General features: G+C 36.8%; 1 protein-coding gene across 2 annotated transcripts in view; it reads left to right on the forward strand.

Moving 5' to 3' along the window:
- The window catches only part of ZFPM2 (zinc finger protein, FOG family member 2), a gene marked incomplete at both ends in the record, with an annotated part of 365,245 nt that overhangs the window by 170,772 nt on the left and 167,730 nt on the right, over window positions 1-26,743 (forward strand). The gene's annotated exons all lie outside the window — the stretch shown is intronic.

Consider the following 26,743-nt stretch of genomic DNA (forward strand, 5'->3'; position numbering starts at 1 on the left):
TTGCAGGATCATATGATTATTTTTATTATAACAAGTTGCTTTTAATATATGATATTTATTAACATATATAGATCCAGATTGCTATTTTTGAGACTTTGAATCACTCTTATGAAATACAGAATACATTGATAATAATAAAAACACATTTGATTGTGAAATTATTGCAAATAAGGAGTGTGCTCATTACTAATGCACAATCTGGTAATAGGCAAGTATACTCAGTCAGAAGTCGTTGCTGTCCTTCAGAATTATGAATCTTATATTTACAGGCTTGAAGTTCTGCATTATTTTAAAATCTCACGAAAACTACAAATGTTCATACATGTGGCCTTTCAGATGGGTGGATATAAATAAATATATACTATGATATTAAGAACGTTGTATGCATCATCCAGCTTTTATTTTTCCAATCTCAAATTACATAATGCAGCACAATTACTAATTGGCTATTTTTACATTTCCTAGATTTACTGCAATGTGTGGGAGTTGGGAGGGGGTGTGGAGTGAAGAGTCCAGCTGAGCAGGCTTCTGTGGTGGTTGTCATTGCCTTCCTCTTTCTCCTGTTATTGAAATTTATTGATAAACTGTTCCTTAGTACACATTTGATTATTAGGAATAATTTGACTTCATAAAAATGTAGCATGCCATCACTGCAATGTTGTGCCTTGCCTAGAGAATAATAAAATTAAGGCGCTGACAATAGCAAATATTTTCACAGGTTATTTAGCAACTCAGACTTCTCCAGTCAATCTCCTGCTCTGAAGAATGTCCCCATATTGGTTATGCATAAGAAACATCTTTCCATATAGAGCAATGGCAAGGAAACCTAATAGTGGCTTAACTATTACATGCTTCCTGCCCCTTTCAAGGCACAAATCGGCTATTAGGAATGTGTGCAAAGTGGTTAAAAATAGTGGTAACTTTCAAGGTTTTATTTAGAGAAGTGTTTATCTAAATATTTAAAATCACAGCTTTTCTCTGTTGGAACATATTTCCAAAATATAAATGTCTAGGAATATACTGTATGTATTAAATAGAATGAAGAACATTAGTCTCAGAATTGTACAGTGAGATTAACAACTGTTTAGCAGCTCACCAAGTGGACAGATACGATAGTCATAGTATCCTTTTGGGTGAAAGAAGTACCATAATTATAAAAAAACAATTGGTGTGCAATTTTCCAACTGCAAATTGGAACGTTGAGAGTTCAATCTTGGGTAGCAGCAAATGTTTCTCTCCTAGGCCACAAAGAAAAACTATCTGCTGTGAACTCTGCATGGTGTCAGGAAGGGCATCCAGCCAGTAAATGCTCAGCTCCATTTAGTTGCCTCGACTCTACCCCAAATTAAGAGATTTGACAGGATCATAAAAAGGGAGTAGTATGCATTTAAAGATTCATAGGGGTTTGGTACATCTCAAAATTTGCTATCTTTCACTGAAGCATTTGATACTGAACAAGGTGGTTGCACTTTAGCATGTTTTCATTGTATGAAAATCATTTAAGTTTCCATTTTACTCAGTCTGTAATAAAATTTAAACACTGTGTACCTCTGTAAATTGGTTTATATTCTAACAAGTATTACATGCCTGAGTTTAAATGACTGGTGGTTGGCTCTGGGGACCCAACAGATTAATTAATTCAGTGCAGTAATTAATTGAGTAAGTGTGCTAGATGTCAAGCACTCTTTGGATGTTTCATATTTCTATTTTGAATTATGTTAACAATGTACATCTCAAAACACCGAGAGGTTGATTATGTTGAATAAACTGATAGAAGTATCATTTGTTGCCGCAACAACAGTGAAAGATAATTGGTCAAATTCAGCTAGGATGGATGAAGAATTATGAAGGGAGTTAGCCACAGGACCTGACTCCATTAACCTAAACAGAACTGAGGTCATGAAGTAGAAGCTGTAGCAGATGAACTAAGGGGGAGGCATGCCAAATGTTGTTGATTCATAAACTAGGCATGAGCTACACTTACATAATAACAGTGCTGAAACCAAAGTGTCAAAAGAATTGACATCACTGCTTTAAACATTTGTCATAAAAACCTCTAAAACCCTTTTTTCCTCCACAAAATTATTACTTTAATTCTGCATAATAGAAAGGCTTTGTCTCTTGGCACTTCATAATGTTTTATTTTTAGCCAACTTTTTTTCCCCCTAAATGGGCTTTATGAACATTTTTAGCCAACAGTAGTTGAACTGGGATGTGCATTACAACTGTTGAACATTATATAGTCATTGCTTTTGGGGGCTAAAATGACATGTGGACTGGAGTGATTTTGTGGTTGGAGTGCAGAATGAGGAATGAGGACAACTGAATTTCTAACCTTATTATTGAGCTTAGGCCAACAGTCATTGTTCCATAGATTCATCTACCTTGCAGAATTGTTGCACAGAGAAGAAAAAATGGGGGGGGGGGGAGAGAAGAAGAATGGATTGTAAACTGCCCTCAGTGTTTTACAAATTTTATCTTTGAATACAATAGGGCTTCAAAGGCCATTGCTCCATTCTTGAAGTGTACAGATTGCAGGACAGCATGAGATCAGTTCTGTTTTAGAAGATTTTGCTGTAAATCAGTTTGAAAGGTTTATGTTGATGTCCTGTGATATAATAAATGATGTCTACCTTCAGGAGTTCTTAAAAATTAACCACCTAAAATGAATAATAAAAGACTGACACTTATTAGCATTCATTTTTACTTTGGTCTTTGAAAAACATAAAATTCCCCCATCATGAGTGCCATGGTGTCTCAAGGAACTCCATGTAACTGTTGAACCACATCGAGAAAGGTTACTCTAGAGAAACACTGCAGCAAACACACAAAAAAGTCATTTTTGTGAATTGAAGTTCATGTTGTCTTGAACTGAAACTATCAGAAGTAACAGAAGCCAGAGCTGATTGCAAAAATGGTATTCTTAACTTCCTATACTAGATTTTTTTTATAGCTCAGAAGTAAAGAAAGAGGTGCACTGGGGTAATGTGGTGAAAGGACCAGTGTTTATTTTGTTTTCAGGGTAGTGGAGTAATTAGGATCACTTATTCCAGTGATTGAGTAACTCCATTTAAGATGGATAAGGAGATAGTTTTTTTTGCTGCATCGTGGAAACAGCTGGTTTCAAAAGGGGAAGTCTAATAATGTGATTACTATGAAGCGGTATATACGTCTAAGTGTTATTGCTATTATTTGTGTTTCCAAGTTATTTGCAATGCATTATTACTTCATAGAGTTAAGATGAGTTCAGTGTGTCTTTCCCCCCTTTGTTTAATAATTTCTGTACCTTAAATTTACAAGATTATTTATTTATTGAACCTATTTGCCACCGATCTTGTAATGAAATGACTGTGGGCCACTTATAGCATTAAAACATTAAAATCCTAACAAACAAATATGGTTGGCAGTGCTTCCTACCAAGACATTTAACTGAGTCAGTGAGTATTCCTTGCTGGTGGAGGATGGTTGCTTCAAGTATACATCCTCCAACTAAAGTAAGCTAAGCCAGTGCTGTGACTTCTAAAGCCATGTGCTGATTTACTTTACAAACAAATAACAGGACCATATTGGCTTAATACTAGTAAGGGAAAATTGAAAATAAAATTAATAATTTTGTAGCTTGCGATTATTTATCAAGCTGAACATTTCACATTTATATCTGAGATGAATCACTTTATGTGCGAAACTTTCCACAAGTCCTTGACACCTGCCAGGTGAGTGGGCGGGTGTAGAAAGGTGTTCCCAAAATTGAAATATTAAATTCAATCATATAGTTGTAGATGCCGTCTTGACTTTTTTTTTATCCATCCCATGAACAGCCCTGGCAATTGTTCCCCTTACCCTTCTTTTCAAAAGCTCCCACTTCTCCCATAATTTTGTTATCTCATATACAATAAACTCATCATCCTGTGTCCAGAGCTACATGGAAGCAAGCTAAGAAAAATATTATCAAGTAGAAATGGAAGTTTAGCAAAAGGAAATCTCCTTTCTCATTTCTTTACCCATTTTTATACGTTTACTGTATGTACTCAAAGCTTAACTTCCTACAGATGTTAAGTGATTCCTTTATTGAAGTAGTGGGATATGAATGTTTATAGTCTGATCAGTTGGCCCCTGTTGTACCAAAACAACAGCTTTCCATTGTTACCCTTTGAGCATCCAAATATTGTTAATAGCATAATTCTTGGTGCTCCTTTTTTCAGATGTTTACAAAAATGAAGGAAAAATAAAACTTTTCTGACTGAAGCTGATAGTTCTAAGGAGAGAAGGAGCAAAGAATATAGAGCACATTATGAAAGTCAACTGTGGTCGATGCCATGACTTCATTAATCAAGTGGAGGCATTCTGAAAAATGGTTTTCTTGGGCTGCAGCCATCTATTTTTTGGTGTTAATCTATGCCCTGTGGCAGGGTTCTCTGAAACGAAACAATGAGTAGTTGTATCATGCCCGCTCCCCTCGTTGTTGCCCCTGTCAGAAAGAAGAGAGGATGAATCAGGTCTGTATCAACCCGATAAGGAGAAGAGGATTCCAATGCCTGGGATGAAAATCTATAGGAGAAAATAAGTGATGTTTGGGTCTGGGGAACTGGTGGGATACAACAGGACCCTTTAAGTGGAAAGCTGTTATCCTAATGAAATAGTTAGGTGAAAAAGTGCTGGGAAACTCAAGTGCCAAAGTTCAAAATGCAATTCAGCTATTTGCTGACTGAGTGAACTCAAGTCTGAAATCCATTGGTTACACAGGGACAGACAGATGTCTAATTTTTATGCTTGAAAATTGAGGGTATGTGTGTGTGTTATTTTTAATTGTCTTTAACTGTGTGTAAGGTTCTTGTTATGTGTAGTTTTGAATAATTTAATATGCATGTATTGTACGGCCTTGACCTATGAAGATTTTTGGATGGGATCCATAAATCTCTAGTGCTGCAAGAAGGGTATAAGATGAAACAAATTTGCCTTCCTTTGTCCTATCTCTGTATTGCATGTTTCTTTCTCTCATCTCCACTCTGCATGTTATTCACTAAAAAACCTGGTGTAGCAATAATGTCTTACCAGTCACAATTCACTGATATGGTGTGCAAATTTAAATACTGAGTTGATAGTTTAGGTAAGCTGGTATCATCTTAGCTTCTTGAATAAGTTGTATATATAAAGGTAACCTCATGTGAGTTTATAACTGAAGAATCAAGAATACATGGCATATATTGTGGAATAAATATCACTGTATTCAATGCAATTTGCCTATAAATAGAATTATAGGGTTGGAAGTGGTTTTGGAGATCTTGTAATCAAACCCCTGCCCTAGGCAGGTGTGCTCATACCACCTCAGACAAATGGTAGTCCAGTCTTTTTTTTGAAAACCTCCAGCGATGGAATCTACAACTCCAGGAGGCAACCTGTTACACTGTTTAATAGTTCTCTCTCTTATTTCATTTCTCTCAATGAAATTCCTCCTCATTCCAGATTGGATTTCCCTCTGACAAAGGTTCTACCCATTGTTTCTTGTCCTACCTTTAGGTGTCCTCTTCCCCATAGCAGCCCTTCAAGTATTGGAAGACTGCTCTCAAGGCTCCCCTCAATCTTCTCTTCTTTAAGCTAAAGATACTTTCATGAGATTTAGCCTCCAGACCCGTTATCATCTTTATTGTTCTTCTCTGTATTCTTTCTGGGGCCTGAGCATCTGTTTTGTATTGTGGTGGTCAGGTCAGCTATATTTCCAAATGTGGCCTGACCAGTGCGTTATAGAGTGGTACTATCTCTTCCCTTGGTCTTGATATTATCCCTGTGTTGATTCAGCTCAGGACCACATTGGGTTTTTTGGCAATATGCTGCAGCTAGCTCATAGTTAAGTGATGGTCCACCAGGACATCTAGGTTCCTCTCATAGGCACTAACTGTTGAGCCAGATACTGTCTACATACTATCCTACCTGTGCATCTGGTTTTTCCTACCTAGGTGCAGGAATCTTACTTTTCTCACCACTGACCTGCAGCTTGTTGGATAGGGCCCAATGCTCAAGTCAAAAGCCTTCTAAACCTTGAATCTTTCTTAAACTGGAGCATTTTGTACTTGATAAACAAAGACAACTGAAGCACTTTTTACTTCGCTTACTCAAAGGTGAGCCAGTTCTCACAAACATGATTAACTCTTTGTTGCACTGCTGGACAACTAATTTTACATGACAGTGATATTTGATATCAATCTTGCATACCTTCAGTTCCTGAATGACGTGAATTTTGATATGTTCAGTACCTTGTTTCAAACAAGTTTTTAACAACCTGATCCCTCCATTTAAAGGGTGATATTAATACTCTCTTAATTAAGTAATATATATTATCAATCGTTATCATTAAACTAAATCAGTTAAGCAGCATCAGCAAAGCAGCTGTTGCATCATGCAATATGTCTGTTCTTTAGTGCTTATAATATTTGTACTTCAAATAATATTTTACATTCCTGTGGCATTCTTTTCATGGAACATTGCTTGCTACATTATACTGTAGTTCCCACTCTCAAATGGCAAGACTATCCAAACTGATGCAGATGTTTTCAAGGAGAAATCTCTCATTTTTACAACGTCTTTGCGTTATCTGAATAACACAGTCATTTTGTCATTCACTGCCTATTCAGTCTTACATTTCGATTGTAGGTGGTCTATTATAGTAATAACATTAAAATACAATTCTTTTTTTCTAACCCTACAGTATACCCAAAATGCTATATATCACACAGATTCACATAATTTTTTTAATGGCAAATTACTTCAAACTTTCATTGTTTCAGGGTTGTTCAGCAGCCTTTGTTCTTGAGATGGCTGCTGTTCCTTTGTGTAATCTCAGTCCTAGTATTTAATCCAATTAGCCACAGGGACACACATAATCTTTTTTATTAATCTCTCTGACTTCCCTTTAGTAAGATGTAACATTACAACATCAACAAACACACAACGGTTGCTGTAACAAATGTGTGTTTTTCTATTTCATGCACATATCCTCCCTCTCTCAGTGTATGTGTGTTTGTAGATAAATAGATAAATAAGCTTGATCTTAGGTGCTACTTAAAAACATTGTGTTGGTAGATCTAAAGAGGCAGATTGGTAACTCTTGACTTCTTCTAAGCAAGTATGAAGGCTTGAGCTTGAGAAAGGTAACAGAATAACAGAGTTGGAAGGAACCTTGGAGGTCTTCTAGTCCACCTCCTTCTCAAGCAGGAAACTGTATACTATTTCAGACAAATGGCTGTCCAATCTCTTCTTAAAAACCTCCAGTGTTGGAACACCCACAACTTCTGGAGACAAGTTGTTCCACTGATTAATTGTTCTAATTTTCAGGAAATTTCTCCTTAGTTCTAGGTTAGTTCTCTCCTTCATTAGTTTCTATCCATTGCCTGCCCTCAGTTGCTTTGGAAAATAGGTTGAACCCCTCTTTGTGGCAGCCCCTCAAATTTTGGAACATTCCTATCAATATTGGAACACTGCTATCAGATGCTGCAGCTATGCTAATCATGAGTTTAAAACCTACCTGTACATTGGCCTAGAAATAATCCTTATCTGCTCACTTATTCTTCTTCTAAAGGTATTTCTTTTGGGAAACATTTTTTATTATTATTTATAACCATTATTTTCCCTGGGGTTTCAGCCTTAGATTCAAGATGTAGGAGCAGCTGGGTTGCATTTTAAGGATACCAAGTATTTGCTTTTTGATCTAGGGGTAGTACCTACTTAAGGAGATAAATTCACTCTAGAATCTACCTCCTGACAGGTACATGGGCCCTGATTAGGAGTCACAAAGAAAAGGACACATCATGGGTACATGTTAAATGCTGAAATGTTTGTGAAAGGGTCAGGCATCACAAAAAAAACTTCCTCCTCCTCAGATAGTGTTGTCTTCTCTCATGTCTTTAATCCAAAAAAGAGCAATACAAGGAGATAAATATTTATACATACCTATCAAATAACATCCTATCCACTGATAAATCTTGGTAAGGTTGATAAAATTATAAATACATTTTACTTTTAGAGATCTAATAATGAAAGCAGTGTGCAGGATTTTCATGTTGACCTTTACAAATTGCTAAGCATCTCAGCAAAGTTGTGCCTTCTTAACATTCCTAGCGTACTTTGATTCATGCTAGTATTTAGCACTTGTTGAGTGTTAGACGAGATCTGTACTGACAATTCATGTTATCGTGTCTACACCAACTCACAAAATGGCATTTGTATTTCAACTGGGCCTCACTTGCAAAAATAGCATAAATATATTCTCTGAAGATTCTCTATTCAAGGGCAAGAGGGAGAATCAAAATCTAAAATTTCATGGAATCCAAGTACGAATGAAATAATATAGTTTTGTAGACTTCTATAAATGTGACTATGATTTTGATAATGATAGAGTGATCCACTCCTTATCAGTAAATTCAAAAAGGATTAATATCTTCCCTTTAATAAATGAATAAATAAATAAATAAATAAATAAATAATAAAATAACAAACTGCTAGTTTTTCAAAATTTCAAAATGTAGGTCAACTCAACAAAACGAAAGGGAAATATATAATTCCTTTCCTAAGGAATGCTAGAATACTTTCCTTCTTTTCCTGACACAATAAAATGCTACAACTGGCAATTTCAGGGAATACATGTGAAAAACATATAGATCTGTTAAAATATAAACTGTATGGGCCAGAGTAGCAGATTCACAGTTTCTGGTTGACCCATCACCAATATAGACTGCTCACAGGTTCTTGAGTGCAGAAATTGATGACATTGTCTCCTCCCTATTGCAGCCTGTTGTAAATACTCTCCATATCTGTGTTTTTCCAGATTTGGTTGAGGACTATTTTGTGACCTGTATGCTTTCATCACTTCAAGGCAGATGGTTTTCATGACTTCATTCTGTTCTAATAGCATGCCATTTTCCCATTATTGACTGGTTGGTCCCCCTAGGTAACCATTTCATCCTGGTTTGCTATGCTTTATGCATTTATGTAATATATACAATCTTTTAATTAGTCCATGAGGACTATGAGCTCTAGAAGCTAATACTGCTTTCAACTATAGATTTTCTAGTGGGGACACTTTTGGTTTCTGGCCAGATTGAATGAAACACGCTCTCCTTGCTTTCCCAACTTCTCACCCTCTGTGCTGCAAATCTTCCCTAGCCTTTTTTTTAAAAAAAACATATTTAAGTTGCAACATAGGAACCTTGCTGCTTTGTTCCTTTGAAACTGAACTATCAATTCTTCCTTACCTGAAAATTTCCATGCAACTACAGGGAAACATAGGAACTAAAGAACAACTTGATTCCTATTGCTTTGATTGTTGTGACACTGGAGCTATGCTGGTACCATAAGAGGAAAATGAAAGGGTGTATACTTGTGCAAAGAGTTATGGGAGGGGTGTGTGGGTACAAGCATCTGGTAAAGCAGAAAAAAGGCATGGGGATTAGTGACAAGGGATCAGCCTCTAAATAGAAAAGGCAGGTGGACACTGATAGAACCATCTTTATAGGAGCCAACTAGTGACACTTGCTTTCTCTGCCTGGCTGCAATTAAGGTTAAAGAACATCAGTCCTGCCTCATTGCCATCCAACTGCAAACAGGACTGAAATTTGGGAGACAAGCTACAAAGTGGAATTGCTCAGCAGAGGAAAGAGAAACATGTATGTAACCATGAATTAATTTAGAAAAACAGTTTTGGAGCATATGGTCATTGCAGAACTAACTGCTGCAATTGCTGACCAATATTAGAAGCCTCAACTGTTGTAAAGATTTGCAGACAGTGGTTGCACGCATGCCTTTTGTGTACTCTTTTGGCGTAAAACCTGAAGCAGTAAACAACCTTATATATGTGTTTATGTGTGGTGAGCTATAATCCAAAAAGGTGTACATCATATTTCATTTGCCAGTCTTTCAGCTTCTATAGAACTTGTTTTTCCTGGAATAGATTATGATGGATTTCCTGTTGAAAAATGAAACAAGTTCCTCTTAATTTGCAAGCCTGATAATTAAAATTATAGCTTCCAATTAAAATTGGTTCCCACCAATTAAGCTGATTGATCTACATATTAAACAATTAAAGTAAACACATGAATAAGTAAACATAAATGTTTTTCACAGTGTTGTCCAAACCAATTAAATTGTAGTGTTGAATTTAAATTGATTTTGTGTCACTACATTTTTGCAAGTTATAATGTAAACAACCCAAAATATGGGAGAAAAAGCTGGAAATATCCAAAAGAAGGTTATTTATGTGATTCTTCTGACCAGTGGGTTTATCCACCAGAGAAGACAAAAGCAACAGAAAATAAGAGGGTGAGGTAACCCTAATCCTGAGATATTTATATAGATTTGGAAATATATGGCCATTTTGTTCTCATGATTTAGACTCATTGATAGTACTTTTGAGCCTTGCTCAAATAATGATCTCTGGATTTCTCTAGAAGACAGTATAAATTAGAATAGAATGGAGCTTGAAGGGACCTTAGTGGTCTTCTAGTCCAGCCCCCTGCTCAAGCAGGAGAAACTAGGCCATTTCAGACAAGTGACTGTCTAGTCCAGGGGTCAGCAACCTGAAACAGTGAAAGAGCCACTCGGAACCGGTTCCCTCACAAAAGGAAAAACTGGGAGCCGCAAAAAATGTGTGCGCATGTGTGTACATGCACGCATGTGCAGAACAGGGTTTGACTGAAGAGTGGAGCCAAGGCGAGATATGCACCTACCCTGCATATTTGAATTGATTGGTTGAACTTTTTTAGTCCCACTTTTTTTTTTTTTGGACTGCACATGGCAGAGGACTGGGAGCCGCAGGAGACGGCTGAAAGAGCCGCATGCGGATCCGGAGCCGCGGGTTGCAGACCTGTGGTCTAGTCTCTTCTTGATAGTGGGGAAAAGACCTGTTTCCTCACTATTTTCAGAAAATAAATGTCTTTTTTTAGATGATGCACCTAAAAATTGAATGCATTTCTAATCAATTACTAACCAGGGGTGACTCCCTTCTCAGTTTTGGGGAGCAATCATGCTTGTCTTATGATGCCTGCTATCACCTGCTGGACCTCTAGAAGTAATATTTAGAACACCCTTTTTCATATCCCAAAGGTGTTTTTCCAAAAAAGGCAAATTGGATTTTCTTGTTTTTTCCCTTGAAAATATTTCACTTCTCATCCAAGAATCTTCTTCAGTTCTGGGTGAGTGGCGGGTTATGGAAAAAGTTATATTCCTATTGATCATCTGGTTATTAGCACTATGAAGGTCTGTCCTTAGCTCTCTGAGAGTTGTTGAAGCCATTTGGGGGGGGGGGGTTATCTGAATTAGAGTGCAAATGGGTGTAGAACCTTCTTGGTGTAAATCCTTCCATTCCCCACTATTCAGCCAGAACTGAAGAAGCTTGTTGGATGAGAAGTCAAATGTTTTCAAGGGAAAAAAACCCAGGAAAATCCAGTTGACTTTTGGAAAGGCACCTTTGGGACAACCATGACTTGAATAACTAAGAACCTTCATAGATCCTTTCTCATAGTCTATATATCGGGTTTGTAAAAGTAGATTCTCAGCAGATTTTAATAATTGGCCTGTATTGGTCTGTTGCACAGATATTACGTTCTAAAAGGATTCAAATTTGAGGAAATAATAATTTTGAATTGAAATTGATTTTATGGGGAAATGTTTCATTGAAATTCTCAGATATAATATGGAATTCTAATGTTTCTATGTTTTGGGATAGCTGAGAAATATGTGAATTTCATTTTTCTTGCTCCCCTTGTTTTCCTGTACTTCATTTAAATCTTGTCAAAGCCAACTTGAGGAACCTACTCCCATGTTTTTATTTTTGCTTTTCAGTTGGGGAGTGAGGATAGCCCCGAAGGCTTAAGAATGATGGAAAAATGTGTAGAAAAGAACCACTGTATCCACAATAGTGACTCAAATAATGAAGTACAGGTAGTCCTTGACTTACGGCCATTTGTTGAATGAATGATTGAACTTACAACAGCACTAAAAAGGTGACTTACAAGCAGTACTTGCACTCACAACTGTCACAGCATCTCTATGGTCACATGATCAACATTTGGGCACTTTTGGCAACCAGCCTGAATTTACAGTGGTGACTCATTTCCCAGCCAGCTTCCATCTAGCAAAGACAATGGGGGAAGCCGGATTCACTTAACAACTGTATGATTCACTTAACAACTGCAGTGATTTGCTTAACGAAACATGGCAAAAACTGTAGAATCTGGCAGAACCTGCTTAACAACTCCCTTGTTTAGCAATAGAAATTCTAGTCCCAATTGTGGCATAAGTTGATGACTGTATATAAGGATCCAGTCTCAATCATCGGGACCAGAGGTTTAGTCTTCCGAGCTTTCAGACTCATACTGGAGTCCATCTTCAGGAAGCTTCTCTCCAGCAGAATATATGCTTTGGGCTATTCTGTGTGAGGGCAAGAGAAGAAGGGGACGACAGAGAATGAGGTGGCTCGATGGAGTCACTGAAGCAGTAGGCGTGAGCTTAAATGGACTCCAGAAGATGGTAGAGGACAGGAAGGCCTGGAGGAACGTTGTCCATAGGGTCGTGATGGGTCGGACACGACTTCTCAGCTAACAACAACAACATTCTGTGTGACGTATTTATATGGTGCCTGGTTGTGTGAGGCTTTTTCGTTGTTGATTGGGGTATATAGGTAAGCACTATATGTAAGCTCAAACAAGGCAAAAGGGGGAAAGTTCCTCCTATCATTGATATTTCATTGATATTTGGGACACTTTTATAACACTGTGAGGAATACAGTTCCCTCTTTGATCCTTACCAGAGATTCTGCAGTAGCCAAAAGTATGTATGTAGATATATGTATGAGTATAGATATATGGGAAGAAGATTTAGAGACAAAGGGAACAGCATTGGAGGCATACATGTTGATTGATTAAATTTGGACTCACCATAATTAAAAGACTTTCAGTATTTCACAATGCACTATACAAATGAACATGATTAATAATTTTTTATTTATTTATTTATTTAATAAAAAGACACTGGCATAAAAACCTATTGTATTCTCCATCCAGTAAATAGAGGTGGTCAACAAAACATGATCTCAGCTTGGGGAAACAAGACAGTGTGAGAAAGAAAGTTAATGCTGACCACCTTGACTCTCTTTGGTTGTAAGAAAAAGGGAAGGGGAAATGCTGTGAGCTTTTAAGATTCTTTTTTTTTCCCCGTTCAATCACATTTGATTCTCAGTGACTGCCTGGACAAGTCCCTGCAGTTTTCTTGCCAAGGCTTTTTAGAAGTGGTTTGCCATTGACTCTTTCCTAGGGCTGAGAGAACGTGACTGGCCCAAGGTCACCCAGCTGTCTTTATTCCTAAGGTGGAACTAGAACTCATAGTTCCATGGTTATTAGCCAGATGAATTGCTACATCAAACTGATTTTTAAAAATGATTTTTCTTTATAATTTTTTTATAAAAACCTATAAAAGTCTATTTTATAGCTTATATCAATGGAGTTCTAGTATCTTATGGAGTCCATTTCATCTCTTGCCCTACCTCAAAGAGTTTACAATAAAAGCAACTTAGTTAGGAAATAAAGATGTATTTATTCTGAGTAGCTTATTCTGAGTCAGGTGCCAATGCTATTTTCTTTTTCCCTGTTGTCTATGTTCATGGCTCTAAACTTCTGAATTTTGTAATCAGGGATTTAGAAACAATGGGTTAAAGTTACAGCAGGAAGACTCAGTGGATTTTATTATTTGCCATGCTTTTTATCCCCTTTGCTGTTGATTTTTCATTAGCCTTTGTATTTTTTTAATTTCATTTGTTGTGTTGACAGGAACCTGTGACTCTATTCAGATAAATAATCACAAATATTATATGATGTATCTGCAAGCTCATTATATGTAGGATCCTCTTGAGAAATATCAATAAATTCTGGATTCATAATCATACTAAGCCTAAATATATTTTGCTTTGGGCTAACATGTTATTTGAACTTAGTCAAGATGGTCTGAAAACCATGATTCTTTATTTTTGGCTTAGCTTGATATGGGAGCCCCACTAATTGTGATTTATTCAAAGAAACTACAGTTACGAAAAACAGGGATTATTGCATTGCATAAAAGCAATCAATATGGGCTTGCATTCTACCCAAATGAAGTGGTGATGATGCCTTACTAGCTAAAATGGTCAATATCATGCAAAGATGCAGCTGGATGCCAAATGGTGTTGATTTATCGTGTTTGTTGCTCAGTGTTTGACCTCATTTTGTTAGCTTGCCTTGTGCATTTTTTAAAATTCATCCCTAAGTGTAATTATCACTAAGATGAGCCTTTTGAGCTGCTTAAGTACCCTGACAACATGAAGGCAGTGAGATTACCTGATTAAAAAGTATATGTACACCTCTATCTTCTGTGCCATTTGAACTTGATAATGGAACAAGTTTGATAGAGATAAAATCAGCGAATGCATTATATTTGGACAAGATACAAAATATGCAGATACCTCAGCTTTACTTGGCTGCATTAGCAGCTGCTAGCATTCAGTGTTCCATATATACCTGATGGAGCAATACGTTCAGCCTCTTGAAATCAAAACATTTCAATATTCAAGAATTAATTATAAACAGAAAGTCCTCAGTTTACAATCATTTGTTTAGCACCTGCTAAAGGTTACTACACCACTGAAAAAAGTGACTTACGACTGGTCCTCACATTACCAACCATCACAGCATCAAGGTCACATGTTCAGAATTCAGGAACACGGTAACAAGTGTTTATTTATAGTGCTTGCAGCATCCTAGAGGTCTGTGATCACCATTTGTGACCTTCCCAGTTGTTTCCAATAAGCAAAGTCAATGGGGAAGTTGGATTCACTTAACAGCCATGTGATTCACTTAGCCGCTGCAAAGACTTGCTTAACAATTGTGGCAAAAAAGATAGTAAAATGAGAGACGATCATCAGCCATTCACTCATGTCTGACCTTTGGCCACTCTGTGGATCAGCACTCTCCATGCCCCCCTGTCTTGCACTGCCTCATTCAGATCTGCCATAATCATCCCAGTGTCATCCTTTATAGTGTTCATACTAGGGTAGCCCCTTCTCCTTTCTCTGCTGATCACTCCCAGCATGATTAACTTTTCAATTGCGTCAGCTCTCATGACATGACCAAAGTATGACAGCCTCTGTTTGGTGATCTTGGCCCAGTCCACCAATGTGCTTAGCAATGGAAATTCTGGTCCAATTGAGGTGATAAGTCGAAGAGTGCCTGTATTTCTGAAGATCAATAAGTGAAGATCAGCAGAAAGTTATATTGAGGTTTTTAGTAGAATAATGATTATTTGAGCAGTTATTGGACCTGCTTATTTTAATTACTATGCAGTATTAAGGCAATAGGAATAATCAGCTTACCACACAATCCTTTGAATGTTTGCTAATAAGTTGGTTTGTGCCATGGGGTTCTCTTGTTTAAAGCAGCAGTGGAAGTTGCTAGAGCAGAGTTCCCCAACCTTTCTGGCTTGGCAGACAGGTGGAGAGGGAGGGAGAGGGGATGGTTCCGTGCTAGTGGCTGGCAAGTGCCGCACATGCACGCAGCTCCATTTGCACAAGCAGCGTGCATGGGCGCCCACTGCTTACCAAAATTGCATAGATTCACATGCTGCTCGCACAAGTGGGGATGCGCACACACACATGCACTCGCCTGCTGCTTCCGTGGCCCAGTTCCAAACGGTGCATGCCCCAATAGTGGGCTGCAGCCTGGAGGTTGGAGACCCCTGTGCTAGAGGGACTTCCATTCAGCTTTGGCTGGTATATCTTACTTCCCCAAAATGTTCTGGTGATGGTAACCACTTGGATGGACTACTGTAATGCTTTCTGTGTGGGGTTGCCTTTAAGCATGACCCAAAAGCTGCAGCTGGTAGAAAATGTAGTGAAATGACTGGTGGAGCAATTCCACCTAACTAGAGTAACATTAATTTTGAAGTAGCTGCATTGATTATCAGTAGATTTCAAGAAGTCAAGATGAATAGGAGAGTCTAAAAGAAATACCAATTATCATGCTTATTGTTTTATATAATGTACTATAATGTACTTTAGTAATATATGTATTGCTAAATATATTGCAGATTCATTATATAAAACTACAGATTTGCAATTAAAATGGTAAGCTTTCTTTTTGTTTTCATTGTCTCTGAATTGTGGACAAGTCCATGCAGTTTTCTAGGCAACATTTTCAAATGTGGTTTGCCATTGCCTTCTTCCTTGGGCTGAGAGAGACTGTGTGGCCGAAGGTTAGTCAACTGTCAGGATTAGAACTCAAGGATCCCTGCACCTGATCAATTTTTTCCACAGGGTTTTTGGTTTTTGTCTTCTGCACAAAAACAAATGCTAAGAACTAATTGAAATTTGCTGCAAATTCCTTGTGTTTCTTTTTAAAACCTTTAGCATACCTGTTGTCAGATAACTTACTTGTCAATTTCAATATGTTTAAATATAGGTACAAAACAGTGGTGGGATTCAAATATGTGAACAACCGGTTCTCTATGTGGATGCCACTTCCGGAAGTCCATTTTGGCCCTGGGCAACAAAAAATTAGCTACCAATTCTGCTGAAGTGGTGCGAACTGGCTGAATCCCACCATTGGTACAATATAACACTGTCAACAATTCTTCAACTTGTGCTTCTCAGCTGTTGTTTTTGTACTCTTTACTCCATGCTTTAATTAATTTTAAAGAAACACGTTTTCTTTTTATGTTTAATGCTATGTTGGGTAGTAATACGAGAACTTCCTTTAACTTTCCCCATGCTGTTTAAACTGATTTTCTAGCAACTCTGTTACATCTGACCTTAGATGTATTTTCTTCTAGAAAAAGAATCAATTCCACCCTCCCCACAAAAACACACACTTATAGGAAAGTGTAGGAGAAGAGCAGGCTGAGATAGTAGGTGGGATTAAACATGTCATCAGTTGGAATTATTGCATTGCACAAGAGACCCAAGTCCAGCCCCCCCGAATTCTGTTGGCCCTTATCTAGTGCCACTACAGCTTTGATTTTAGTTGATTAGATTCTTGTGTATAAGTAGCAATAATAAATTCTTCTGTGCTTTCAAACTCAATGAATGCTCCTGGTTATTTGTGTCTGACAGGAAGTAACTCAGTCTTGTACTGCTTTTAGCAATCTAAGAATGGACAGTCAGATATTTTAGAATATTCAAGGTATTTAGGACTAACTGGGAGCCTATCTATATCTATAGTTCCCAGAGCAACTGGCATATGTCCAGATTTCTCTTACAGCATTTTCTTTGTGTTAATTTATTTATTTATTTATCTGGAACATCTAGTATCATGTATTGTCAAGTATGGGGCAGAAGTTACAGATCATCTATATTGGCAGGACAGAATTTCTTTTGCATCTTTAACCCAGAAGGGTAGCTTATTTTTGCATTTTTTAAATCATAAAACATATGTAAACAGCAAATTCCCAAGCAGCATTCACTGCTATTTACAGATGAGAGAGGAAATGTACATTCACGATTTTAATTACTATTCAGAATTTCAGTTCTAGTACTTAAAATCATGTTATTCAGATAGGTACAACAAAATCAAAGGCAACCTCTTACCAGGAAAATATCGCATAGTACAAGTGCATCATATGCTATATTAGTCAGAGCCAATCTGGTGGGTAAAACAGGTTTCTCTATTTTTATTCAATACACAATTTGTTATATTAGGAAGGAATATGACAACATCTGTTTCAGCATTTTTGCAAGGCATCAGTTCACAATTTATCTGCAATCAATCCTAATTCATTCAAGCTGATAAAACTACAGTATATACAACTAGAACTTTTAAAAATCATTCCAAAATAATAAGCATCAATTCAAAAATCCATTAAAATAAAAGCATCTTAATAAGCTTTGGAGAAAAGCCAAGTCTTCATGTTACACCTGCTGCCTGTTTTCAGGTATACAGTTGAAGCTTAGGTATACAGCTAGATTTCAGATGCCAAAAACTTTGAAGTCATAAACAGGAGCTTGAATTGTATCTGGAAACAAATAATTAATCAATGCAACTGGAATAAGAGTGGTATCTGCCTCTTCCAAAGGTTTTCCAAGGAATTCCTACATAGAGAATTGCTGTAAGGAAAGAAAAGGCCTCTACATTTATGATAAAGGCTTTAGTTGGTTCTGTAGTTCTGATCCTTTGTCCAGGATATACACTTTAGGAGAAAGAAATTTTAATATCAGAGTTTAAGTAAAGCTACAAGACTGGATCTGCAAGAATCTAGATGACCATTAGATGGCAGCAAAAAAATCAGAAATTCTCTTTGCTGATATCTTGTGGACATCCAGATATTTGCTGCAGAGATCTGGTAGACCCTGGTCTAGTGTAAAAGTTGGTGTGTGATCAGGGAGAAAGAAGAACTATTCACAACAGAATTATCTGTACTAATTAAATTTTAGCACTTTATAACATCAGGTAATTATATACTTTCATAGAATAAAATCCCCATTTCTTTATTTATAAATTTTCAATCAGAGCAAAAATTCAGACAGAGCTTATTAAAAGCATAGTATTCCCTCCTTTCTGAAGTATAGATTTAATTTTATTGAATGATTTTAATATGTGCTCAAACCCCTATTTTTATAAAAAGCATTCCTTCTTTAAATTATGTACTTTATAACTTATTTATCTGACTCTGGAATTTTGTTCCTTATGATTTTATGGTTTTTAGGTGGCGTTATTAAATTGATGTTTTTGTTGATGTTAATTGCAATGGTGGAGTGCTGGAGTGCCAGGAAAAGGAGGAAAGAGATTTGATAACACCATACATAAATATAAATAATTGTAAATATAAATGCATCAGAACACTTGTAGAAACCTATCTTTAACCCTGAGGTTTAGCTTCTCTCCTTAGGTCATTTTGATCTCAGTTCAAAAGTGGAAAGTTTTATTTTCCTAGCTTACTGTTCATTGTAGAGAACTAGCCTTATCTTCTGCCTCTGCAGGTAAATTAAAGCTTCAGAAGAAGATCTGCCTTCATTAACCTCCATTGAGGAAACATCAACTTATCATCGCTAACTATTAGCAAGCAAATAGTGTAACAAAGAATGGTGACCCAGCAGTGTAACAATATTAAGATAACAGAAAAAAGAAAGAAAGGCAATCGGTAAAAAATCTCTTGAATAGTGGAGTGTGACTGGCAAGAAACCCTGAAGTATATGATACTTTGATTAGAGGTAATAGCTTGCTAGCTAGTTTCAGAAAAGAACCTTTAATGGGTTTTTCCAATGCCTGGAAAATAGAAGATTTGGCATTAAACATAGTGTCTTACAGTAGTTAAACACTGCCATTAATTTACATTTTATTTATGACCCAATAGGGCAGGAAAGACAAAATAATGTGTTTGGATAGACCTTAACATTGCTGTTTAAGTCTGTGAGGAATTTGACTATAAGGGCAAAACAGCCATCATTTTAGCAATAAGTAAATAAGTATTTAAATATGACCAGCAAATTTAAAAGAACAATAGCAGAGTGAGACACATTCACACCTAAATTCCTATATTAATAGATTAACTGTCCAAGTAATGATAAATTTAGAAATTTTAAAAAAATCTATAATATAAATATCCCCTAGTAATTTAGTACTTTAAAAAAAATACTATCCAAAGGTGATATTAGACGTAAAAGTGAGAACTTCTTGGTACACCAATTCATTCTTTCACAATTTTTGTTGTATTTTCATTTCAACCAAATATGGTTACTGGAGAAGATAATTCAGATATTTTTTTTCTAATTTTACTGGGAATTTATCTATTAGGATCAAAATATAAATACCTGTATAAAATTTGCAACATAATTATACATGTAAGATGGTTTCCTTATTTCCATAGAGACAAATGCATTCTGCTATGGGGATTTTATTATATCTGCCTTAGAGTAGTGCTAATGGAAAGACATTGTGTCTGGCTTTAAAAATGCTATTCTCAACTTAGAGAAGGTTAGCTAACCTGCTAGTTCCCATGCACCTTTTATTCTTATTCTATCATGTTGGGACACCTTGTTGACTTCAGTATGAAACTCTATATCCCTTACTCTTTGGATTATTAATTATTTGGCTTGATCATAGTCCATTGTTATTAAAAATGGTACAGAGAGTGGATATGAAGCCAGCTTATGTTTCCAAGGAAGCACACCCACCTATCTATGTAACCTAGAGGAATGGGCAGATAGCCTCAGGGAGGGGCCCTGTGCCATGCAGGGCTTGAAGGTGATAACCTTTAATGCAAATCATGATCAAAGCCCTCCTTCTTTGTACATATGTCTGAAATCAACGTACACACAAAAGGGTCTATGACAATTTCCCGTAGTCAGCTTGCCACAGCCAACTCGCCACAGGACAACCTGTTGCGGGATAAAAGTTACACTATCAAAGAAATGGTGGAATAGAAATAAAAAGGAACGATGCAAAAGGAGGGACAGAATGAAATGTGAATGGCAAAAATTAAAGTAATTTTTTTAATTTATGTTAAATAATTAAATAGAATTGTTAAAATGTCCCGCAGTGAGTTGTCCCAATGCAAATTGACTGTGGTAAGTTGTTCCACGGCAAGTTGGCTGTGGTGAGTTGGCTGTGGCAAATTGTCCCATTCCCCACACGAAAGGTGTGCAGGGCTTTTGATCAGGCTGCTGCAGTACATACTTGCCACTGAGGTTTTCCTTCAGGATTTCCTTCTGACTGAATGCTGATCACTTGAAATTTGAGGAATGAACATGCTGACTCTTCCCTGTCTTGTATATCTTGTGCCTTAGTGCCACCACCTTGATAAAACTTGTTTTATTCTATCCTAGTGAAATTTGTTTATGTCTTGGTAGCAGCTATTCTCTCCTGTTTGCCAATGTCTACTAATGATAATTACCCTAACGCTATACCAAGTCCTTGATGCCATCGCATCATTGTCAGGAAGATTGTGATCTTATCTAAACCTATTCTGTTTAACTCTGACACTCCTTCTATTATACTGGAGTAATGATACGATCATGCCTGTTAAGATCAGACATTAGTTGGAATCAATATTTGAAAATGTGCCTGTTTTTGCTTAATAGCAAAGTTAGTACAAGGGTCAACAGCAAGATCATTTGTTGAACAAGATTGTACAACTTCATCTTGTTAGCTAGAGTAGAATTTTCAGAGCAATTGATACTGAAAGAGAAATCACATAGGCATAAATGTGGTAATGGATCCTCCCACAAATATGAATATTGGTTTTGCTAACTAATCTGGTGTGATGGTTGGTAGGAACTTTGACTTCCTTAGAATCTTACCAAGGTCAGTTTAAGTAGAAATCGATCTGAGTAGATAAATGTATTAGAGCAATCATGGCAAATCTTTCAGAGACCGAGTGCCCAAACTGCAACGTAAAACCCACTTATGTATCGCCGGGTGCCAAGTGGGGATGGCCCACTGGAGGAAAATTCCACTTAGGGTTAGGGTTAGGTCACCCTGAACTCATACAGCAAAATGGACATCGCCATTTATTTATTTTTTTGCACACAGTGGCGGAGGCCTAATGTGCAGAGGTTTTATCAAAACCCAGCTGAAGGCCTAGAATTGGGGTGACGACGTGTGTGCCAACAGAGAGGGCTCTGTGTGCCACCTGTGCCATGCATGCCATAGGTTCGCCACCAGGGTATTAGAGGGTGAGATCATTAAACTTTGCTAACTTTCCATTGTGATGTACAACCATAGAGGACATGGAGTGTTTTTTTTATATACCGTATATATATATATATATATATATATATATATATATATATATATATATATATATATATATATATATATATATATATATATATATATATATATATATATATATATATATATATATATATATATATATATATATATATATATAAAGTATTTGTCAAGGCTTTGTGAAAGCACCTTGCTAATTAACTCTTTCATTCCTGCTTTGGCCTGTCTCAAGGCTTATCCACAGGATATAGTCAACTATGACAGCTCATTATTTGTGCAAATTATTCAAATTGCTAATAAAGAATTTTGGGAGGCTGAGATGGCCATTTCGAACTCTTTATGTTCTCATCAGTCAGTCATACCCTTTATCTGAGATTCGAACCTGGGCTGATTGTATATTAGGCAGTTGTTTTAACTTGCTGAGCGTTTAACTTGCTGAGCATTTAACTTGCTGAGTTAATTAGCAAGGTGCTTTCACAAAGCCTTGACAAATACTTAACATATATTTAGCCTTGCCTTCTAGCTAATAAAAAGAGAGAAAGAACCTGTGGCTCAGCAAGTTAAAACAACTGCCTAATATACAATCAGCCCAGGTTCGAATCTCAGATAAAGGGTATGACTGACTGATGAAAACATAAAGAGTTCGAAATGGCCATCTCAGCCTCCCAAAATTCTTTATTAGCAATTTGAATAATTTGCATATATATATATATATATATATATATATATATATATATATATATATATATATATATATATCAATATATAGATGTATATTATCTACCTATGTCAACAGAACTCAGTTGCGATATAATCGGTAGAAACAGTAACACAAAAACAGTCTTTACGAAACCACTATGCAGACTTTCATTGAGATCTAGAACTTAGGAGAATAATATATCTCTACCATGTGCTGAAACTAAATGTGTGTCAATCTAGTTTCCATGTGCTGCTTTCAGTGCCACAAACAAGAATGGCCTTTCTTGTGTTTCTTCACAATGAACTCTTCCAGAGTTGGAACACAAGAAAGCCTCCCTGCTCAGTGGCAGTCTGTCATTGTTATATTGATATATGCATTGATATATATACAGGGAGAGTATATTCTCAAGTATATTTAAAAAATTATTCTCTCTTTCCAGTGTTTGTGATCTGCTCTAAATTAAAGAAGTCAAAATTGATGAAAACAAAATTAAAATTAATTCAATTTCATTTATAATTGCATTGCATTTAAATCACTGCTTTCAACTGAAGTAGGCTTCAGTAGGCTTTACATACAGTTCAAAGAAAGGTCATGGGAAGGAAGGAGAAGAGATAAAGAGAAATAAGATTAACAGAATGGAAAGCTCTATTTAGTTGAAAAGGCAGTTAAACTTTGACTATGTTCTTGCTTTGCAACAAAAGAAATCTGTTATGATTTCAGAGAGGAGGCATTTTATTCTTCAGATCCTCCTAGGGTAAAGCATGCAGCATTCTCTTTTTCTAGTAGTAGTTCAAAAGCAGTTTTTCCCAGAGTGTTTGTGAAAGGCCAGGTTTCACATCGGAAGTATTCAAAATATTACCTAGAAATCATAGGTCTTTGTCTAGATCTAGACTGATGAAATTAGTAGAATATGAGGTGAGTAGGTTCAGAAATTGAGTAATTAAAAGTATCATATGAAAAGTAATTGAATATTTTCAAAATACAAATTTTCGTGCTGACTACAAAACAAGGAGTGCCTCCTATATATCTAAATTTGGCAAATTAGTCTCCTTAGAGATTTATCTTCAAATGTCATAATATTTAGATGCTGCAGAGTTCTGGCTGAGTCTTGTACTGAAGTCAGTGGGAAAATGAACACACAAATGCAATTCCAAATGGGAACCAACTTATATGAAATTTTACAAATTAAAATGCATTGAAAATGTATGGATTTTCACTTTTTTTTAACTTGCACAACATTGCAACATACTGCCTGAAATTATTGTTAGCACTGAGGCATGTCTTAGAATTTTTTCCAATGCCTATGGGTATTTGAATAATTATATCTTCTATGCACAATAGATCATTAAATAACTGTAATTGCAGGAAAGAGCAGTGTATAATTTTTAAATCCAACAGTTAATAATAAATACGTAAAAGGGGTAAAAAAAAACCCTTTCTGGCTTTCTACAAATTATTCCTCCTGTTGATGCTGTACATAAATGGTAATAATATTCTCATTAAAGGAAACTAGATAAGCTAATGACTGCCTAGAATCTGCATAATTATTACTGATACAGGTGCTAATTGATTTAATCAGTAGATTATTCAACTGAAGTTTTAGTCATAGACAAAAAAAGTCTTAATTAATGAATAAAAACAAATTCTACTGAAAGGCTGGTCTCTAGATCGTTTTTTGCCCAGCATTCTTTCTTCTGCCTGTGAGTTTGAGTGACGTATTTCAGCTGTTTCAAGTGCATTCTACAGTATTTATGTAACTGAGTTGCTGATTAATAAAAATAGAGAGAACTGCTCTGTGCAAATTTAATTGCTATCAACAAAACTCTTTGGATATGAGATTTTATAACCGTAATGAGCAAAGTAAGAATAGAATAGAATGACAGAGTTGGAAGGGAAGGTCTTCTAGTCCAACCTCATAGGTAGGAAACCCTATACCATTTCAGACAAATGGTTGTCCAATCTCTTCTTAAAAACTTCCAGTGTTGGAGTATTCACAACTTCTGGAGAAAGGTTTTTTCATTGATTAATTGTTCTAATATGAGGAAATTTCCCCTTCGTTCTAGGTTGCTTCTCTCCTTGATTAGTTTCTTTCTGTCCTTCTTGTCCTGCCTTCAGGTGCTTTGGAAAATAGCTTGATTCCTCCTGTGGCAGCCCCTGCGATATTGGAACACTGCTATCATGTCCCCCCTCGTCCTTCTCTTCATTAAACTACACATACCCAATTCCAGCAACTGTGCCTTATATGTTTTAGCCTACAGTCCCCTAATCATCTTTGTTGCTCTTCTCTGTACTCTTTCTAGAGTCTCGACATCTTTTTTACATCGTGGCGACCAAAACAGGATGCAGTATTCCAAGTGTGGTCTTACCAAGGCATTATAAAGTGGTATTAACACGTGATCTTGATTCTTTCCCTCTGTTAATGCAGCCTAGAACTGTGTTGGCTTTTTGGCAGCTGCAGCACACTGCTGGCTCATATTTAATAATTGTCCACTAGGACTACAAGATCCCTCTCTCAATTACTACTATTGAGCCAGGTACTACCTATGCTATACTTGTGCATTTGACTTTTCTTGCCTAAATGTAGAACCTTACTCTTTTTACTATTGAATTTCATTTTGTTAGACAGCACTCAATGTTTAGGTCTGTCAAGATCCTTCTGTGTCTTAAGCCTATCTTCTGGAGTGTTGGCTATTCCTGCCAGCTTGGTGTCGTCTGCAAATTTGATGAGTTTCCCATCTATCCCCTCATCCAAATCATTGATGAAGATGTTAAAGAGTACTGGGCCTAAAACAGAGCCTTGGGGTACCCCACTACATACTTCCCTCCATGTAGATGCAGTTCCATTGAGGACTACACAATAAGTGCGGTTGGTCAGCCAGTTACAAATCCATCTGGTGGTGATGCTGTCTAACCCACATTTTTTATCTTATCAAGTAGTAGGTTGTGATCTACTTTATCAAATACCTTACTGAAGTCCAAGTAAATTATACCCACAGCATTTCTCTGCTCCACTAATTTTTTCAGTTTGTCAAAGAAGGTAATAAGATTTGTTTGGCATGATCTGTGTTTGACAAACCCATTTTGGCTTTTGGTTATGATTTTGTTTGCCTCTAGGTGTTCATTGATTCATTGCTTGATTATCTTTTCCAGAATCTTCCCAACTATTGAGGTCAGTGCTGATAGATCTGTATCTTCCTAGATCTATTTTTTTCTTTTTTAAAGATGGGAACTACATCTGCTCTTTTCCAATCCTCTGGTAGTTCTCCGGTGCTCCAGGATCTTTGAAAGATATAGTTCAGTTGTTCTGAGATCACGTCTGCCAGTTCCTTCAGAACCTTGGGGTATAATCTATTGAGTCCTGGTGATTTGAACTCATGTTGGGTAGACTGGTGCTCTCTTACCTTTTTCTTGCCTATTTTAATTTGTATTCCTAATTGTTTTTTACAGTACTTTTTTGATAGGTTGGACTGTTTTATGTAAAGACAGATGCAAAAAACAAGTTAAGGAACAAGAGCCAAAGATTGTAAACATTGGTGGATAGGTTGGGAGATGTTCTGTTCAGTTTTTATTCAGACCTAATAGCATTTGAAGTAATCTACAATGTCATTTTCATGTATAGCATATTTTGTTTTGTCATTATTTTTATGTGTTAGATTCTATAATAGATTACTTTGGTTCTTTTGATTATTTTGGTTTGTAATTGTTGTAACTTGGTTGCAATTTTCAAATATCTAAGATAATTTAAGAGAAACAAATTCACAACTTTAAAAAGAGCCTATACTGGACACCTGGACATAAAAGTCTTTTATTTTTTTAAAAAAATGCATAAAAACACAACTGACCGATTGCAGTTAAGAACCTTTATAAGGTCTTATCTTGCGGCGATAAGGACGGCGAAGTCTAACTACTTCGCTGCCCTCATTGCGTCCGCAGATAATCACCCGGCCGCCCTGTTTAGGGTAACTCGCTCCCTCCTTAATCAGGAGGTGAGGGAGGATCCCTTACGGGGACGAGCCGAGGAGTTTAGTCATCATCTGGCGGACAAAATCACTCAGATCCGGACCGGTCTGGACTCTGACTGGGCAGAGTCTGACGTGGAGGAATCGGACGGTCTTGAGCATGTTATCTGGACTGAGTTCGATCCTGTTTCCCCTGATGATGTGGACAGGATCATGGGGAGGCTGAGCACCACCACCTGTTTGTTGGATCCGTGCCCCTCCTGGCTAGTTTATGCGGCCCGGGAGGAGACACGAGGCTGGTTCCAGGCAGTAATAACTGCTTCTTTGAAAGACGGTGTCTTCCCTGCCGC

Source organism: Vipera berus (genome assembly GCF_964194415.1).
Source record: "Vipera berus genome assembly, chromosome: 3".
NCBI classification, from domain to species: Eukaryota; Metazoa; Chordata; class Lepidosauria; order Squamata; family Viperidae; genus Vipera; species Vipera berus.